This window comes from Cebus imitator, unplaced genomic scaffold (genome assembly GCF_001604975.1).
Source record: "Cebus imitator isolate Cc_AM_T3 unplaced genomic scaffold, Cebus_imitator-1.0 Scaffold42, whole genome shotgun sequence".
Taxonomy (NCBI): domain Eukaryota; kingdom Metazoa; phylum Chordata; class Mammalia; order Primates; family Cebidae; genus Cebus; species Cebus imitator.
Genome location: NW_016107357.1, coordinates 4,985,932 through 5,006,619, shown reverse-complemented (window position 1 = coordinate 5,006,619; position 20,688 = coordinate 4,985,932). Strand labels below are relative to the sequence as shown.

Here is a 20,688-nt window from a genome sequence, read left to right as displayed (position 1 = left end):
TAGGACTTGGGGTCCAGTTCCAGGCTTGCCAGCTGTGTCGCCTTGTGCCTCAGTTTCCTCATCACTACAATAACTTCCTCAGAGGGTTTCTGAAAGGAAGAATGAGGTGACATAAGTGAAAGTGTTTGTACACCATCAAATGGGATACAGATGTTTTCCTATTGAGAAATACATGGAACTTTGAGCTGCAGATTTCATTGTTCATAAAATTTTCTGGCCTGGCTTGCTCATTCACTTCCCACCTAGTTGTCAGTCATTGCTTTGGACCTTTACTGATGATCTGCTATGTGACGAGGACTCTCCTAGGCAGTTACACATATTATCTCCTCACTTAGCAAATTTACCTTCATTATCCCACTTTATAGGTGAAGGAGAGAAGACTCACAAATTGCTAAAGCCATCTGGGTGGAATGTCAGAGCTGAGACTCAGCTCATCGACGGTCTGACCACATGATTGTCTTCTCGGTCATACTGCGTGTTTCACCGCTCTCGCTCCATAGCAACACGTCCCATCCCTTTCCCTACTCCAGTCTCCCGCCCAGTCTCCCACTCTCTCACACACACACACACACACACACATATGCACACATACCCACTGCCCCAAGACCTGGAGTAACGTGTAACTTGAAGAATCAGCAGCTCACAGCACTTGGATCACTGCTCAGCCTCTGCTCATCTTTTTTTTTTTTTTTTTTTTTAACCTCATTAAGGGTCAGCAAAGGATCACTTAAATTTTGAGTTAAGCTCTATCACATATTATGGGGTAAATGTTGCATCATCATAATATTTTGGAGAGTCTTAGAGACCTCTGGGCTATCCCATGTAAGTGATGAGGTAACAGAACATATCCTGCAGGCTTTCAGCCTTGACCAGAGGTTTTCATAATTAATGCAGCATCCCTGGGGAGTGATCTGAAGCTGGCGAGGCAATGAGGACACCCTGGCAGGGCAGCTGAGCTGGGTGGATCCTTGTTCTGTCACCAAGCCTTTAAGTCACATGCTGACATGTTATGGGTCCTGCCTAGGACCCTGGCCACAAATACTTAAGATACTCAGTGAGCTCACAGTCTGCTTGCCTGAGATGGGAGAAATCATCTCTTCCATTCTTAAATTTCTCCTTTCTCTTTCTTCCCCCAGACTTTGGGAATAACCCAACTGATGGGGAAAGAACTGGGAAAGAAGTCAGCACCTGCACCTTGGCAAACTGAAGAACAGCCAATTTGATGAGTGAAAACTCCACTTGTGATCTGGTGGCGTTTTAGGACAATGGGCCCCTCCCGGGTAGTAGTTATTGGTTCAGTCACTATCAGTAACCACCCCAAGTTTGAGATCCTTTACAAGGGAAGGTCATATTTCCAAAGCTGGAACTTGACCAAGGATCCCAGAGAGAAAGGAAGGAGACATAACTCAAGTGTGTCATGGTCCTGCCATAGGGCCTGGGAGTCAGCAGTTGGTGGCCTGGGAATCCAAGGGTTAACAGCATGATCTGTTCTGGCTGGCACCAGTCACACGGTGCACCCAGCCTCACTGTCATTATCCATTTTGGGTGAGTCACTGAGAACACAGACAGGAAAGATCCATGCACTTAGCTTGTTTTGCCCCAGGGTCTGAGACTCCACACAGCTGAGTCTGGGCCGCTGGCAGTGACTCATGGGGAGCCTCATGGGATTGCTGATGCAAGGTTGGAAGGGTACGTGGTTCTTCCCCGATCACTGGGTAGAATTCCCACCAACACATCCAGTCTGGAAATCCATCTTGGTCCTTAGGGAGAGAGAAAATAAAACAAAAAGGAATCATTTCTGATACTAAAGCAAAGTATACAGGTGGATTTGGCAGGTCCAATTGACAAGTCTTCCACATTCTGAAAGGATTGGTTTTCTCACAATGTTGGAGTCTCTAGAAGTAATGCAGGTGCAAATCCAACTGTTATAACTGGCATGTGCAGAGAAAATGTCCCTCCTATCTCTGTTCTATGACTAGTGAGGTCTTTGTCCTACTCCTGACCTTCCTCTTTGGGCCCTTGGGGGCTCCTGGCTGATTTAGCCTCACCTGAGCTCCTGGTGTCACTAGAGACTCAGCATGGCTGTGAGTCCCATTAAGTCGCTTCCTGACCAGGCTATCACTCTGCCTTGTTCTGCCCTTGCTGTTGGAGTTCAGGACAGGCTGCTCCAAAATATGGCCCTTTGCCATTATAGAAAACAGCAGAAGCAATAAGGATGCTCTCTGACCTTCTCCTGCCCTTCTCCCCTTAAACAGGCTATAAAACCTAGACAGAATTTTCTGACCACCTGAAAGAGGCCATAAGATCCTCATTCAAGAGATGCCTTCCCTATACCTAGGGGAAAGAAACATCCTTATCCTCAAAGACACAGAGGCCAGGAAGGATCTGAACAAGCAGGCCTTGTTAAGTTCTCCTAGTTTGTTACCATCATATCACGCCTTTTTGTCCTCCAATCATATTTCTCCATGACTCTTCATCAACCCAACCATAAAAATAAACAAGCTTCTCTTTTTTTGGGACTTCATTTCCAAAGGCTCCCAGTTCATGTAAAACTTATAATAATACATTTGTATGCTTTTCTCTTGTTAATCTATCCTCTGTTATAGCGGCATCTCAACCATGAACCTAGCCATGGATGTGGGAAGAAAGGAAACCTTTTCTCCCCTCCACTGGTGAGCTGGACTCTCAGCCACATCTAGGTCCTGACTCCAGCACACAAGGACCTGGGTATTTCACAAGAGTTAAATCTCAGGAACTCTCGTTCTGCTGCCCACCTGCTATACACAAATGGGGTCTCAAAATGGGGAGCAAAGTCAAAAGCCACCATCTGCCCCTGGTGTTTCTTTTATTTATCATCATTTTCTCTGTTGATGAACTTCTATTGCCATTCATTCCAAAGAGCTATTAAGTACCTGCCGTTTGACAGGCTTAACTGTGACCACCTCCAAGAAGTTTTTTCCAAAAACTTCACTGAAAAGTCACTTCCTGCTCTGTGTTTTTAGAGCACTTTATTCCTACCTCTTATTGTGCATTTCACACATATTGCAGGGATCTACCTCTCCCCTGTTCTGTAGACCTCCCATGTTCCTGCTTGAAAGGAAAACCAGTCTTATTCAGCTTCTCGCCACCAGCACTTGACACTCTACAAATGTCTGTTGATAAAAAATGAATAACGAAAGGAAACAGAAGGGCAAATGTAAGTATAGACACTCTTCATACTTAGAGAGACAGCATAGTTTTGTGGTTCAGGGCACAGGTTCTGAAGTCAGACTGCCTTGGATTTAATCCTGGCTCTAAGATTTAGCAGGAGTCTGAGCCTAGGCAAGTTATTTAACTGCTGTGTGCCTCACCTTCCACGTTTGAAAAGTGGCTATAACAATAATACCTGCCTCATAGTGTGCTTGTGAGGATTAAATAATCTACAGTAAGCATTCAGAATAATGACAGGTATGTAGTGAATGCTCAATAAATGTAAACTATTACTGTTTGTTCTTCGTCCCCAGTGGATTTGAGTTTTTATAGTGAAATGCTTATGCACTTAGATGAACAAATAAATGTAGGGTGTGAAGAAGAGAGTAAAATTCAAATTCCATTTTCAGTTAAAAACAGAGAAGGGGGAGGCAGCACCAAGGTAGCCGAGAGGAGGCAACACCAGAATGCAGCTCCCAGCAAATGAGATGCAGAGGGCTAGAGGACTTCATGATTCCAAGTCAGGTGCCAGGTTCATTTTGGAGGGACTGGAAGGACTCTGAAAATAGCCCAGGGTAGGAGCCAAAGCAGGAGAAGAGCCGCCCAGGGAAAACGAACCAAGACAAGGTGGGGCACGTCTACACATGGAACCTGCAGCCAGCTCAGAAGGTCAGGGGACTTCACCCCTTCGGTGCTCCAATTCGGATCCTGTGCTTACCTCATCCCTCCTGCAACCCATGGTCCACAAGAGCCCCACCAAATTGAGGGGTGCAGTAGGTTGTCCATGCAAATCTGAGCAATGGCTCCCGCCTGGTGCTGTAAGTTGTCAGCAGAGCCTGGGTGGAAGTTTGGACTGACTCCAGCGGGATGGAACAGCCCATTCCACAGAAGGAGGCAGAGTTGAAAGCAGGGAAACAAGTCATAAGGCCTAGCAGGCCCCTCCCCGACAAAACTCAAACTGAAGCCTGCGCACCAGAGAGCTTGGCAGCAAATACACCAGTTTGACCCAACCAAGTTGATCGCGCTAAGGGAGGGAGAGATGCCATTGGGAAGGCAGGGCTAATTTCACCTGCAAACAAACCCCAGGGGAAGACCACCCAGCCAGCAACCTGACTGAATCTGAGGCAGCCCAGCAGCCCCTCTACAGGCCAAAAAAGATATAGCTCCAACCTCAACAGAAAGGACCTCCACTCAGAGATTTCTCCTAAAATCACCAATTTCAAAGATCAAAGGGAGATAAATCTACAAAGATGGAAATAAAACAGCACAAAAAGGATGAAGCCATCAAAGAACAGAACACCTCTTCCCCTGCTAGGGATCACAACACCTCACCAACAAGGAAACAAAACAAGACAGAAAATGAGTTTGACGATTGACAGAAGCAGGCTTCAGAAGGTGGATAATAACAAGCTTCTCTAAGTTAAAAGACCATGTTTTAACCCAATGCAAAGAAACTAAGAACCTTGAAAAAAGGTTAGACAAAATGCTAAATAGAATAACCAGCTTAGAGAAGAACATAGATGACTTGATGGAGCTGAAAAACACAGCGTGAGAACTTTGCAAGTCATGTACAAATTTCAACAGCTGAATCGATCAAGCAGAAGAAAAGATAACAGAGATAGAAGATCAAATCAATGAAATAAAATGAGAAGGCAAGATTAGAGAAAAAAGAGGGAAAAGAAACGAACAGGCCAGGCGTGGTGGCTCATGTCTGTAATCCCAGCACTTTCGGAGGCTGAGGCAGGTGGATCACGAGGTCAAGAGATCGAGACCATTCCTGGTCAACATGGTGAAACCCAGTCTCTACTAAAAATACAAAAAATCAGCTGGGCATGGTGGCGCTTACCTGTAATCCCAGCTACTCAGGAGGCTGAGGCAGGAGAATTGCCTGAACCCAGGAGGCAGAGGTTGCGGTGAGCCAAGATCGCACCATTACACTCCAGCCTGGGTAACAAGAGCGAAACTCCGTCTCTAAAAAAAAAAAAAAAAGAAATGAACAAAGCCTCCAAGGACTATGGGATTATGTGAAAAGACCTAATCTACGCTTGATCAGCGTACCTGACTGTGATGGGGAGAATTAATCCAAGTTGGAAAACACTCTTCAGGATATAATCCAAGAGAACTTCCCCAACCTAACAAAGCAGGTCACCATTCAAATCCAGGAAATACAGAGAACATCACAAAGATATTCCTCAAGAAGAACAACCCCAAGGGACAGAATTGGCAGATTCACCAGGGTTGAAATGAAGGAAAAAATCCTAAGAGCAGCCAGAAAGAAAGGTCAAGTCTCCCACAAAGGAGAGAACATCAGACTCACAGCGAATCTCTCAGCAGAAACCCTACAAGCCAGAAGGGAGTGGGGGCCAATATTCGACATCCTTAAAGAAAAGAACTTTCAACCCAGAATTTCATATCCAGCCAAACTAAGCTTCATAAGTGAAGGAGAAATAAAATCCTTTATGGACAAGCAATTGCTGAGAGATTTTGTCGCTACAAGACCTGCCTTACAAGAACTCCTGAAGGAAGTACTAAACATGGAAAGGAACAACCAGTACCAGCCACTGCAAAAATGTACCAAATCGTAAAGAACAACAACACAGTGAAGAAACCACATCAACTAACAGGCAAAACAACCAGCCAGTAACAAAATGGCAGAATCAAATTCAAACATAACAATATTAATGTTGAATGTAAATGGCCTAAATGCCCCAATCAAAAGACACAGACTGGTGAATTGGATAAAAAGTCAAGACCCAAAGGTGTGCAGTATTCAGGAGACCCACATATCACATGCAAAGATTCACATAGACTCAAAATAAAGGGATGGAAGAAGATCTAACAAGCAAATGGAGAGCAAAAAAAAGCAGGGGTAGCAATTCTAGTCTCTGGTAAAACGGACTTTTAACCAACAAACATCAAAAGAGACAAAGAAGGGATTTACATAATGGTAAAAAGATCAATGCAACAAGCAGAGCTAACTATCCTAAATATATATGCACCCAATGCAGGAGCACCCAGATACATAAAGCAAGTTCTTAACAACTTACAAAGAGACTCCTGCACAATAATAGTGGGAGACTTTAACACTCCCTCGAAAATATTGGACAGATCAATGAGACAGAGAGTCAACAAGGATATCCAGGACTTGAACACAGATCTGGACCAAGCAGACCCTATAGACATTTACAGGACGTTCCACCCCAAATCCCCAGAATACACATTCTTCTCAGTACTACATCACACTCTAAAATTGACCACATAATTGAAAGTAAATCACTCCTCAGCAAATGCAAAAGAACGGAAATCATAGCAAATGGTCTCTCAGACCACAATGCAATGAAATTAGAATTTAGGATTAAGAAGCACTCAAAACTGCACAATCACATGGAAACTGAACAGCTTGCTCCTGAATGACTGATGGATAAACAATGAAAAGAAGGCAGAAATAAAAATGTTCTTTGAAACCAACTAGAACAAAGACACAACATACTAAAATCTATGGGACACATTTAAAGCAGTGTCTAGAGGAAAATTTATGGCAATAAATGCCCACATGAGCAAAACGGAAAGTTCTAAAATCAACACCCTGTCGTCAAAATTGAAAGAGCTAGAAGGGAATGATCAGAAAACCTCAAAAGCAAGCAGAAGACAGGCAATAACTAAGATCAGAGCAGAACTGAAGGAAATAAAGACACCAAAAAACCCTTCAAAAAATCAATAAATCCAGGAGCTGGTTTTTTGAAAAGATCAACAAAATAGACCCTATTTGCATACGACATGATCATATATTTAGAAGACCCCCATCATCTCAGCCCCAAACCTCCTTAAGCTGATAGGCAACTTTAGCAAAGTCTCAGGATACAAAATCAATGTGCAGAAACCTCAAGCATTCCTATACACCACCAACAGATAAACAGAGAGCCAAATCATGAGCAAACTCCCATTTACAGTTGCTACAAAGAGAATAAAATACCTAGGAATACAACTAACAAAGGATGTAAAAGATCTCTTCAAGGAGAACTACAAACCACTGCTCAAGGAAACAGGAGAGGACACAAACAGATAGAAAAACATTTCATGTAATTCCTGGTCTGAAAACGTAATTTGAGACAATTTAGTTTATCTTAAATTTTACCAAGCTCCTCAATAAACTCTTTTAAAAATGTCAAATGAGCTTTCTCTAAGGATTCCTCTGACACTCACCTTTGGTCTGACGTCTCACCTCTCCATTCAACCTCACAGCTTTGCTGGAAAGTATAGTAGTCCCCCCTTATCCATGGGGGAATGTATTCTAAGACCCCTGGTGGATGCCTAAAACTGCTGATAGTACCAAATTGTTTTTATGCTATGTGTTTTCCTATACATGCATATATATGATAAAGCTTAATTTATGAATTACGTGCAGTCGCAGATTAATACAATAATAAACTAGAATAGTTGTAACAATATACTGCAATAAAAGCTATGTAAATGTCTTTCTGTCCCTCTTTCAAAATATCTTATTGTGCTGTTCTGCAGGGTAATTAAAACTGCAGAAAGCAAAACTGTGGATAAGGGAGGACTACTGCAGTCACAGAGTCTTCCAGAAACAGTCAAATGAAGTCTTGAAAAAGTGCCATGAACATCAGAACCACATGTAGCAGATCATGGAGACGACAGGAAGAGTTAAAACACACAAAATGCTGCCTCCAATTCCCAGAGCACTAAAGAGAAGGGTCTCATGCTAGGTTGGGGAGTTGGGGAAAAAGTACCAAGCAAAAGGAGGCAGGTTGAAAACACACACACACACAGAAGGCATCCAAAAGTGCAGGGCAGCATGAGGGGAATTTGGAGTGTGCCAGGGAAGTGAAGTCTAGACTTCCTTATACCCTTGCAACTCCCTCATCCTCTTTTCCTGGATCTCTGGCTTTCCCTGGATTTCAAAGAATAGAATCTTCCATTTTCACCTCTTCTACTTCCCTTCACCCTCTGTCTCATTTACTTATGGACTGAAACTGGCCCTGATCAGCTGCAGACTGAAAAACTGTTTAGCCCAATGGTTCTCAATGTTTGGTGTGGTTGGGTCAGGGGCCTGGTAGTCTCCATTTGTCCTGAAGATCCACTCACCATCCTTCTCACTGTGCCCTGTGCCCTAGGGTGCTTCCTCCCATGTAGGAAGGGCTTTCTTGCCTCTGGCTTCTGTGCAGAAGATCGGCAAAGTGGGGTTGGGGGTGCTTATAACTCTTTCAGGCCACCAAGCACTGGCCTCTGTTGCAAATTTCCAAGCACATCTTATCTTGTGGCCCTTCCCACAGTCCCTCTGCTCCAAATTCTGATAACCCACGTGCTACCCGTGCCCCTGCATAGCTGCACCTAGGCTTCTAGGGCACAGCACTTGCGACTTCTCCTCACCCTGACTACCTCTCTGAAATGGTCTCTTTATTAAACTCTCCTAAAATTATCCCAATTTGAATATGTCATTAGTTTCCTGCAGGGGCACTGACACAACAGGGAGCTTGTTTAAAATTCAGATTCCTGGGTATTGACAGCAGAAATTCTGAATAAATAGGAGGTCCTGAGGGGGTCTACATTTTTAACAAGTGTCTAATTCTGATGCTGGTGGTCCAGGGATGATTTTGAGAGAGATTTGCTACACCTTAACTGTTACAGTGGACACAGTTTAGATTGACTCAAATCGTGAGAATAACACAGCTCCCATAGTTCCCATTGTTCCACTGTCTCTCCTGAGAAGTCCAAAGTTTTGGGTGGGGTCATTGTGAGCCAAGTTGGGAAAGGCAGGGAGATTTCTAAACCAAGCCCTGGAGTCTGTGGGAGGCCTCTGGTAGCCAGAAAAATAGAATTACAGCATATCAGAGGATGTGACATAGAGTTTCTCAATACCTCATCGATTTATGCTGGCACAGTTTACCTATAGCTGAGGGCTCCTGAAGTTTATTTGTATGGATTGCAACATCACTTACAAGACAGGGAGATGTAATAGATGGCAGATGTTCAAACATGAGGTTGAAGAGTGGAATCTATGCAAGCCAGCCAGGCATGCCACTGGTCTTCCCAATGGTTGTGACCAACACAGTGTAAAAAGGAGGTACTTGGACAGAGAGAAAAAAATCAGAAAATGGTGTTAGGGAAACAACAAGGACCAATCAGGCATGAAGAGAACCCAAAATCTACTTGCCTCTTGAAGTCCTATGGACAGAAGCCTGTCCTGTTTTGCAAGTGTCAGGTGCATTCCTGGAAGGTGACTATTTCAGGCATTTAGAATAATGCTTGTTTGGGTAACAGGACAGACAGCAGAGGCGGCTGGAGAAGAACAATGCCTCTTCTGGGAGCTGAAACCTCCTGCTATTTGTCTGGTTCCTTTCTCAGGATAGTAACTCAGAAGGTAGAAGAGGCCAGCTCAGATTCTCCTTCACAAGGACATGCTGCAGACATCAGGACCCACCGCTGGTGCCTGCCGTGAAGGTCTTCAAGCAAGAATCTGATCCTGGACACCCCCTTAAAGAAAATCTAATCTAAATCCTCTGCTATTGCTAAGTGACGTGGCAGAAGAGATAACCTAAATAAACTAGTTGGGAATGATATGAATGAAGTACACGTTCCCCTGGCACTGCTTCCCGCCATAGCACACCTAGGTGTGACGCGGCATTAATCCCTTGGTAGCTCTAGGAATAGAAGAAGATGGGCTGTAGCATTGAAACCCTGGATTCAAATCTTGACTCTGTCACTTGCTTTGGAAGAGTTATTTAACAATTCTGATTGTTTGTTTCTTCATTAACAAAACTGAAAATGACTGGGAACCTCATAAGATGAAATTGTTAATCGTATTGATGTATCTAGTCACAACATAGCAGCTGTTATAGAGGGATCAAATGAGATTGGTCATTCTTCCTATATTTCAAGAAGCTCTAGAGAAGCCCAAGTCACCATTTTCCTTCCTGTTTGCCGTAGCTCCAGGTCAGAGACACTGTAGTGAAAATGACAATCTTGATTTCGGTCTTGAAATGTGCAGACTAAATATAAAGCTCTCCTATTTGATTTGAGGTTCAGAGACCCCAGCAATCCATTCTGAGAGATCCAGGTTCTAAAGTAACTTGATTCCTGCACAGGAAACAGTCTCAACAATGACTTTCTCATCTCCCACTCACTCTAATTTCCTGGACACCAAAGACTTCTATGTCCTCAGCGGAGAGTCAGTTAGAAGCTATAGACCCAATCCACTAACACTCAATGCCTCTCTCAGCCTGCCCCCCGTCTCAGGTGAATCCAGGCAATCTGTGAGAAGACTGAATCCCCTGTGTGAGTTTTTTTTTTTTTTTGGTGAGAAATCTTAAAATCACTAATTCAATCTATTTACTTGGGTGTTGTGTCATGTGCAACTCTTAGACTCATCCCTGGTGCTCTCCTCCTATATATCTCCTGAATGAATATGAAAATCCTGCATCTACTGAACTTAATCCCTCAAACCTGCCATTTTATCAATGACCTACCCTAAATCACTATCTGGGCCCATTCGACATTCATGATTCTAGATTATTTTCCACCTAACTATACACTAGCAAAGAACTTGTGTCCTGTGACTAGCTATTGGCATTGGCTTTCCTCCATCCATCTATAATCATATACATATGATTACGTTCTCACTAAATGTTAGTGCCCTCTTAAAGCTGGAAGCACTTGAGTGAGTATGAGGAAATTTGGTATGTTGAAAGAAATATCAAAGTGTTGGGTTGGGGATTAAGCACTTGACCTTGATAGCCCATATCTATCCCCAAATAGTCAATGTTCCTATGGAAGGTGGACTCTATTCAACTCCAAACCAAGCCCCTGGAAATCCCTTGTTCTCGGTGGTGGTAACAGGCATCTCCTTGAACCTCTCCCCAGCCTGGCCTCTCAAAGCACCAAACAAACCTGAAATTGTCTCAGGGGAGCCCCTGCCTCTCTGACACCAAAGTACCAACAACTCAGATAGGAGCCCCACTAAGCAGAGTCCAATCTAACTCTCAGCCCACACCTGATGGTTTCTTTCTCCCCATCAGATACAAGGTACCTTGACAATAATCCTTTAAAAATCAAATAACGTCCCCCTTGTTCTATGTTGATTTTTAATTTTTCATAGACCTCAGTTTTTCCTGAAGCAAAATGTAGCTGCCCAGCTGCCTTTATGTTCCTTGCAAGAGGCCATTATATTTTTTAAAAATGAGAACTCTAGGCTGTGCTGCCCAGTGGCTCCTCATGTCTGCATTACACGGACTGAAAACTGGAGTTGAATACTGTCCATTTTTCTTGGGGAGATGATGGTATAGAATCTATCTAGTCAAGAGCAGAGGATAAGAGAGGATAGCGCTTTGCTGCAAACAAAGGAGGGCATCTCCCAAAGGTTCCTGCAGCCAGGCCTAGGTATACCACCAGTGACCTGGCTTGGCTTCCAGTGGGACTGTTTGGTTTTGTTCAAGTATAGAACATAAACAGCATCCCATAGTCTGGGACATCCAAAGGCAAAGTGCCTGAGAGTTTCTCAGCCCTCTCTGTAACTATATATATATTTTAAGTTCACTCCATGGACCTCCTCTAAACCTTTAATTTTGACCTGAGTGTCTTTTCTTCTCTTTCTGCAGGTTCCTATGTCACTGCCATTTTATGCTAAAAGTCAATTTTCCTTTAACTCTCTTTATGTCATGATTGATTACTTAAATTTAGGATCACTGTATTTCTCTCTCTTTAGACAGAGACAGGGCACCCTAAGTAGCTGGTCATAACATTGGAGACTAGCTTTTGCTAACTTTCCTTTCTGACATCACAACTTGGTTCAGATTAACAAAGCAGTGGTCCCTGCCCCAGAAAGATAATTAAATTTTCAATGACAGCAAAGTTCATACGAAGCAGGTCTCACAAGAAGCCACAGTGTCTAGCAGCATCCTGCAGAGTCATATGTGACAGGAAGCAAGGAGAGGGCTGGAAGCTCCAACTGGAGCAGTGCCTGACATGCTGTTACAGCCAGAAGTCTTTCATGTTTATTGATGCTAAGAACAATTATAATGAGTCATGGCTAAGTGGGCAACATGAAATACCTTTCCATTTATTCTTAATTCTGCTCCTGCTCTTACTACCACCACCACTGCCATTGTTGGAAACTCTACAGAAAGAGGAAGAAGGGAGAGACTGTGTGTAGAGGGATGGATGGAGGAAATTAGGCAGGTTGGAACTTATGAAGGTAGCCTGAGGGACAACACACTATCAACAGTTGTTCAAAAGAGAAAGTGATGACAACGGTGAGGACTTTTGTGGAATGCTTGCTCTGTGCTGGGCACTGTTGTAGATTCTTTACCTGTATCATTTCACTGAATCTTCACTACAACACTATCAGGTAGGAACTATTATTATCCCTTAGAGTAAATGGATCACTGCCACATTGCATGTAAAAGGGTGATGTTTCATATGCAAAGTGATATTGTACATAGACTGAAATCACATGTAGATTAAGATTGATACTGAATGTATGTAGATCACAGGTAGAAGGTGCAGTGGAATCAGGGCCATTTGTCAAGATGGCAGCCCTCACTGAAAACTGTTCTTACCTAGGACTTACTGTTTAAACCAGTGATCTAGTTTAGAAAGTAACCCTGTGCCTCTTGGAAAAGGAGTTGGGAACAAAAGAAACTAGTTGCTCATGGGAAAAAAGCAAACACGGAGAGGTTCTGAGATCTGCTCAGAAAGGAATCTGAAATAAAGACTAAGTGTGTGGTCCTTCAAGAAGCAGCAAACGAGGCTCATCTTAGGAGGAAGAGGAAACAACCATCTATGTGTCACAGGTGCTGAGATGCAGGAGACTCCAACCCTCCAATCATCTTCCCTATTTAATTTGCTAATAATGTGTCAACATAGTAGACCCTGGCACACATTAGGAACTCAATAAATGTTAGTTTTCTTATTTATTTGGTAAGATACGAGTACTTTATCAGTAAAGTACACCTTTCTGTAAATTTAGTTATATGATCCATTCTGAAGAATTGATTTTAGGGCTAGGCAGGGTGGCTCACACCTCTAATAAAAGCATTTTGGGAAGCCTAGACTAGGAGTTTGAGACTATCCTGGACAACATAGTAAGACTTCATCTCTAAAAATGTTTAAAAATTACCTGGGCATGGTGGTGGGTGCCCATAGTCCTAACTACTAGGGAGGCTGAGGTGGGAGGATCCCTTGAGCCCAAGAATTTGAGGCTGCAGTGAGTTATAATTGTGCAGCTATACTCCAGCCTGAGTAACAACAAGACTCCATCTCAAAAAAAAAGTTTGTTAAACAGAAGAGAGATTTTGGAGGTATCTGGCAATGGAAGGAGAAAATGGATATGGGAAGGACAGAGTGGGACATGTAAGAGAAGCCCCACATGATTTTCCCAGTATTGCCTGGGTAGCCCTGGCAGGTGAGGGATGGGAGAAAGAGATACCAGCAGCCTGCAGAAAGCTGCTGAGCCGGCCTTGCACACACAGCATCCATGGGCACCTGGATGCAGGCCATGTGTCCCCCATAGCATGTGCTCTCACTTAGTATATCATGTACCACCTATGTTTCTTTAAAGCTACAGATTAGTTTTCCAATGAGTGGCCATTTGGAGCAAGATGTGCAGGGATTTGATGTTCAACCCATACCTGCTTCTGACACAGCATAGGAAGGGGTGGAATGTATGATAGCACAAATAGTAGAACCTCCTCAAAATACTCTGAAACCTGCATCCTTTGGAAATCCAGAGGCTCCTTCCATTCTCCACTATCCTCTTTCTGCAGTCAATCATTGTAATCATAGCAAATCTTTCTTAGCCCCACTTGTGCCCCAACAACCAAGTCTCAACAACATTTACCTGTTAGCTAAGGATTCGTCTAAAAGAACTCATGTTGCTTTCATCTTCCTAGATCCAGTGCATGGCACAGTGAAATTATTCAAAAATGTTTGTTGAACCCTTAAGTGATATTAGTATGTGCAGAAACATATAACAAAATATTCATTGAAACATCACAACCCTGGATCTAAGATTGGGTTAGGTACAAGAGGAAAGGGTAGTGTACCAAAAAAAAAGTAAGATATGGTTTCTGTCCTCTAGAAGTTATAAAGCACATATTCAAAAGACAGATCATTAGCAACAGGTATGTTATGATTAAATACTAAAATTAGTCATTTATATATTATCTGTTTTTCTCATACCCTTGCTGTGCATCAGAAACTTTATAAAACTACAGATGCCTGCAGTTCACCCGCAGAGATTCTGATTAGGCCTGTCTAGTCAGGGTCTATATTTTTAAACAGTCCACAGGCGATTCACATGCGTATCCAGGATATGAATCACTGTAACAAGTGCTAGAGAACATAATTAAAAGAGATACCAGGAAGAACCAGAATTGGGGGAGGAGCTTCCTGGCATGATTGGATCCTCTTTTGAACCCTGAATCATACAGAGGATTTGGATGCTAGGGATGGAGAGGGGAGAGACTTCTGTTTGGGAGGAAGAATTGAAGACATTGTGAACAAAGGAAGTTGAAGATTAGGGAGATGTTGTTCAAAGGATATAAAATTCCAGATAGGAGGAGTAAGTTTAAGAGATCTATTGTACAACATGGTGGCTAATCACAATGTATTGTGTACTTGCAAATTACCGAGTGGGTTTTAAGGGTTTTCACCACACAAAATGATGTGTGTGATGTAAAATGTATGTTATTAGCTTCATTTCCCCATCCTATAATGTATACATGCTGTACACCATACATGTATGTTGTTTATTTGTCAATGAGAAAAAGCAAATTTTAAAATGCTAATGTTAATTAAAAAAAGGAGTTGGAAGTCAAATGGATACATATTTGCTCAGTGGCATCCACATCTGAGAGAAGGATGTAGAGGTGCCTGTGTGCAGCTGATGGCTCTGACTGAGGTAGTACCACCTGGCTATTTGATGGCAGAAGGAACAATCTCAATGACCAACGTAAAGCCACAGGGGGAAGGTATGCTTTGGCCATGTAAAACCAAAGAAAATGGCTGAGGCCACTCAATCAATCTAGAGGTTTATTCTGCCAAGGCTGGGGATGTGCTGGGGGAAAAGGAACACAAAGTCACAGGAACAGCTGTGATTTGTGCTTTTTCCAAAGAGGGTTTGGGGACTTCAATATGTAAAGGAGAAAGAGGAAAGAAAAAATAAAGAAGGGAGAATAGATAAAAGAGGCAAGCAATTGCATTCTTTTGAGGCTAGATCAGTGTTCACTGAATCCACATTTTGCATGTGAAAAGAGGGGATAGAGGAGTAGTCAACTATGCATTGGGACCTGCTCAACAAATTTGCATTTTTAGGTAAGAGAAAGTAAACGTAAACATAGAGTGAAGGAAGCAGTCAAATATGCATTTGTCTCAGGTAAGCAGAGGGATGAGTTCTAATCCTGCTTTGTTCTGTACCTGTAAAGATAAGCTGTTGATTCTCATTGTCAGGGTGAAATTCAGCAGACCTCTGTTTTAGGGTAAAGATCTTGGGGTGCACAGGGAATTTTCTTGCTAGCCAATTGTTAGGGAGGCCCCTGGGGAGCCATGTAACCTACCTTTGTAGCTGTCTATTTAGGAACAAAATGAAAGGCAGTTTTGTGTAACTCAGTTCCCAAGCTAAACTTTTCCCTTTGGCATAGTGAGTTTAGGGTCCTGAAATCTTATCTTCTTTCACAGCCACAAGCCTGGGAGGTAAGCCCCCTTTCTTTGTGCCTACAAAAGAGCTGTGGATGGCTACAAAAATGGTCTTGAAAAAAACGTTGAGATAGACAAAGAAACACATGCATTCCCAAACCCAGATTTCATTAAGGCTCTATCTCAAGAAAGGTGCTTGAGTTTGAGGTTCCCTATTCTTGAAATGGTTACCACTGGGAGCTTCACCTTAAGGGTTGAGGATGTGTTTCCCTGGCTTCTTTTAATTCCCAGATTATCAGATTTCTTTATTTTCCATTACTCAGTGGCAAAAGTCTTTTGCCTTTCTACTTCCTTTCTAGGGAGTAATAAAGAAGAAGTGTATGAGTGGGACTCAGGGGTAAATGGAGATAGAGAGGAGGTTCAAGAGATGAACCGGCCGGGCGCGGTGGCTCACGCCTATAATCCCAGCACTTTGGGAGGCTGAGACGGGTGGATCACGAGGTCAAGAGATCGAGACCATCCTGGTCAACATGGTGAAACCCCGTCTCTACTAAAAATACAAAAAAAAATTAGCTGGGCATGGTGGTACGTGCCTGTAATCCCAGCTACTCAGGAGGCTGAGGCAGAAGAATTGCTTGAACCCACGAGGCGGAGGTTGCGGTGAGCGGAGATCGCGCCATTGCACTCCAGCCTGGGTAACAAGAGCGAAACTCTGTCTCAAAAAAAAAAAAAGAGATGAACCAAAAATATCTTAAATAAAAAATGCTCCCAGCAGAAGGTCAGGGGGCAGATGTGCATTTGTCAGGGAGACAAATATGCATTTCTCTCAGGTGAGCAGAGGGATGACTTCTAGTTCTGTCTTTGTTCTGCACCTATGACGATAAGCTGCTGAATATAAAATGTTCCTGCCTGTTCTAGGGCAAAACAAGATAGTGAAAAAAAGAGGTAATTGTGGATGCTACCCCAAATGGCAAGGTGAGGGGTTATTGATGGCAAACACCAAATTTAATAAGCTCACTTGTGACACTCATTAAGGAGAGTTTCATTGCACAAAGCACTTTGCATGCAGGTATAGGGGCAGATCAGAAGATTCTGGAAAAGGCAGGACACCAGAGAACTCAAGATGTACTGATATTTTGCCAATTTCCTTCATCAACAATTTGTCTTCTTTACCAACTAAGGGCAAACAAAGAAAACAAACAAAAAAACTTAAACAAAGAACTTAAATGAGAAGGTAAGACCCCCCAAGTCTCCCAAGATGGTGAGAAGTGTATTTGCGTCATGTCTGCCTAACAATGAGCTATTATTAGGATGGTAGAAAATAGCAGCAAGTAAGGACTATAGATTTCACCCACAGGCAGAGCAAATAAAAGGAACAACAATTTCCTGGGAAAGCAAGATGATTCCAGTTTAACTCATCCAACAAAACTCTTCCAAGAATGAGACCAGAAACCCTGACTGCATCTTGGAGGGAGCTGGAGGCTTTCCCATCACAGTGAGGCCAGCTGCTACCATGGGTGCCAGTGCCAGAGCCATTGTCTGCCTGGGCCAAGCAGCAACCTAAATTAAGATGATCATCTGGGTCCTCAAGCCCTTAGGGTGAGTACATATTGCAGCGGTTTCAGCCTGTCTCATGCCCTCCCTCTGCAGATATGCAATGTCTGTAGCCAGATTCACTGGCCCCCATCCCCTCAACTTCAGATCTCAGTCCCCAGAATAATGTGGACTTGAGACAGAAAACATTGAAACAGGATTAGTGCTTCCTCCTCCTCCCCCAGCAGCAGTGGCATCCCAGTGTTAAGTCATTCTCCAGATTAGGTTGAACCAGCTGACCACTGGGCTCCCTGTGTGTCATCTGATCACCCTCACTCTTGATTAGGTCTAGGGCTTCTCAATGGATTCCCACCCCCACCCCTGGGTTGCAGCTCTCTAGTCTGATAACATTTCCACGGTAGTTACAAAACTCCTATACACAAACTTCTCGCTGGTTCTCAACTCATCATTGGTTCAACCATCTCTAGTTTTGCTTTTGACTGTACTGAAACAGGAGAGTTCCCTGAACTTCCTTGCAGAACATGTAACAGGGGCGTGGCTTGTCTGTTCAGCTGCCTTGCTCAAACCCCTTATGGGAAGGGGAGCATGAAGACAAGCAGGTGCAAGAGCCGGGGTGAGCACTTTTGGGCTCCAGCCCCATGGTAGCATCTAGGGGTGGGTGCCTGCAACTCTTGAAGCCTAAGTGGGTACATTACAGTGCTCTTTTAGCTCTGCTATCTGCAGATGGCTAAAGAGTTAACCAGCTCAGTGCCCTCTTGGTACCTAAGTCCTTGTCCAGGATCCAGGAAGAATTAGGTCACATGGACAAATTGAAGGATGGTAAATGCAGGGGCCTTTGTTGTCAAATGGAGTTGGTTCTCAGCTGGATGGATGGGGAGCTAGAGAGGGGATGGAGTAGGAAGGTGATCTTCCCCTGGAGTTTGGCCATCCTGCAGCCAATGTCCTTTCTGACCATCCCCAGCTGAATTCCTCCTGATGCTCAGATACTCCTCTTCTTTCCTTTGCCGCACCGGTTTTCTGCTCCTCTGCTCTTCTGCTCATATACTTGTGGAGCGTGGGGTTTGGGGTTTATATGGGTACAAGATAGTGGGTCATGGTGGGCCAAAGGCAACATTTGGGTGCAAAAACAGGAATGTCTGTTTCCCTTTAGGACCATGGGTTTCCAGGCTTGAGGGTAGGACCTTTTCCAGGGAACCATCTTCTATCTAGTATGTTCCCTGTCTTCTGTCCATATCAGTACCTCTCTCCTTATTTGAGGTTAATATCAGGGGAGGCTTTAGCTTTTTATCCTAGTTTAGTGTTGGGGCCTGGATTTCTGGGGACAAATGTGCCAGAGACTGGCAGCATGCCCTGACTTCCAAAAATTACCTGAACCTAATTTTCAGTGGGCACTACTCATGTTTTGGCATAATTTGCCATTTCACCTGGAGCACCTGGTGCCAACTACTTAGCTGAACCTCCACATGGAAAGCTGAACTCCTTGCACCTGTGTCTTCTCCAACCTCTCCTGTTAGCTGGGCCTGTCCCACTCTGAAAGGCATGTCTAGTGCCAAGTCTTAGACCCTTTCCTGCCTGCACTGTCCTGCTGCCAACAAATCTCCACAGCACCTGATAAATCCTAGCATAAGAGGAGCATATATAGGAAAGCATCAGTCTCAGAACTTCTTGGGAATTAAGAGTGAGGGAGTGGCTGGGGAGGAGGGCTGGTCCCAGGTCCTAATGCCCAGCTTGCTTCTCCTTGAGGATTCTGGTTGATAAAAGGTACATGTGTTGTTAAACGAGGATTGCAACATCAATTCTGTTTGACTTTCTGTAACAATTAGAAGATGAGAGAATATAGCTGGGTTTCTGACCTCCCACTCAGAATTATAAAGAGCCAAGTCTTCCCTGCAAGGCACACTTATCCACCCAGTCCCAAGCTGAGAAGCTGGAAAAGATCAGTCCTCCCTATTATGGGGTGGTCCCACCAAGGGGTTGACCCACAGAGACTGACTCATTACTCTGAAATAAAGTCTAGTTCGAGAAGAATCAGGAAATGGGGAGCATGTAGGGGCAGTGAGTGACCTTGAGTTTTTACCCTGCCCAATGGAGGTATAGCCAGTGATTGTCAGGCTGTCATCAATATGTCTGATAATCAAAGTTGTTCTTCCCTCTTTGGAGTAGGAAAGCTATAGGAATGAAGCAGATGCTGAGAATTCCCACTCCGTCCCTTCCCCCAAATAAAGAAGGTGTAGGTGGAAGCACCTTCCTCTCTGGGTTGTGGAGGAGATGATTTAACTGCGCCAAATGACATGTGAACAATAGAAACAGTTCTACCTCCCATGAACTGTTGGCTTGCTGTCTTCCTTATGAGTCAGTTTTAGCCAAGTGTGGCCAAGAAAATCCTCATGATGGAGGCTGAGTAAACAGTCAACCTCTGTGGACCACTTCCTTCCATCCTCTACCCTGTGCGAGTCAAAGCTGCCCCCATCGCTGGGCACTGGGTGGCCACCTGATGATAATTGACTCAGCACAGAGTAATGAGACAATCAGGCACAGAAAACCAAGTTCCACAAAAGTCTGACAAGTGAGTGTTTTCTCTGCTCTCAAATCCGCTTCAGTGAGGAAGCTTTCTCTGGCATTCAGGCGGTGTCTAACGCTCCATCCTGAGACCACAGAGAGAACTAAGATGTGCTGAAGTTTTTGAGGAAAAGGCGACGTTGATAGTCTGTATCTTAGTTCAGAGTCTAACTGTATGTCACAAGTAGCATCTGTGGGCAAGTGGTGGAGAACTTGGGAAAAGACAAACATCTTGGGAAAAGAAACTTTTTTCTTGCAGCCTCACACCAGAGACTATTCACAAGAGTCAGTTTCAGTAGTGGGCCATTTCCCACACCACTGCACAGTTTGTGGCTAACCTTGGAAATAAGCAACCAGGCTGGCTGAGTTCTAATTCAAGGGCAATCAGGTAGGGCATACAGCCTCAAAGACAATTTCCTGTATGATCCTTGTCTTGATTATTGATGAAATGAGAACTTTAAAAAAGTTACCATAAGTATAAGGAGATCTGTCTTCATTTTTTACCTTTCAGAAGTTATTTCCTGTAATCATCCAAAGCTTGCCTGGTATCACTCATTCCTGGATGCCAGGTTCAGCTTTATGCAGTGGAGTGCTTCTTTCTACTTTCTGCCTCCTTCCTGTGGTGTAATCTTCAGAATGCATCTCTTCTCCTCAGTGCTTTCTCTCCTCCCATGGTTCTCAAAGCATGGTCCCTGGACCAGCAGCATCAGCATCACCTGAAAGTTTACGAGAAAT

The 20,688-nt window shown here is 43.7% G+C and overlaps 1 long non-coding RNA gene across 1 annotated transcript; it reads left to right on the top strand.

Annotated features, from left to right (window-relative positions):
• The first annotated feature begins 922 nt into the window (after positions 1 to 922).
• On the top strand, positions 923 to 16,999 carry LOC108302632. The gene is made up of 4 exons (XR_001824430.1): positions 923 to 1,054; positions 1,137 to 1,280; positions 10,090 to 10,143; positions 16,910 to 16,999. It is a non-coding gene; the product is annotated as an uncharacterized LOC108302632 (long non-coding RNA).
• Positions 17,000 to 20,688: the final 3,689 nt, after the last annotated feature.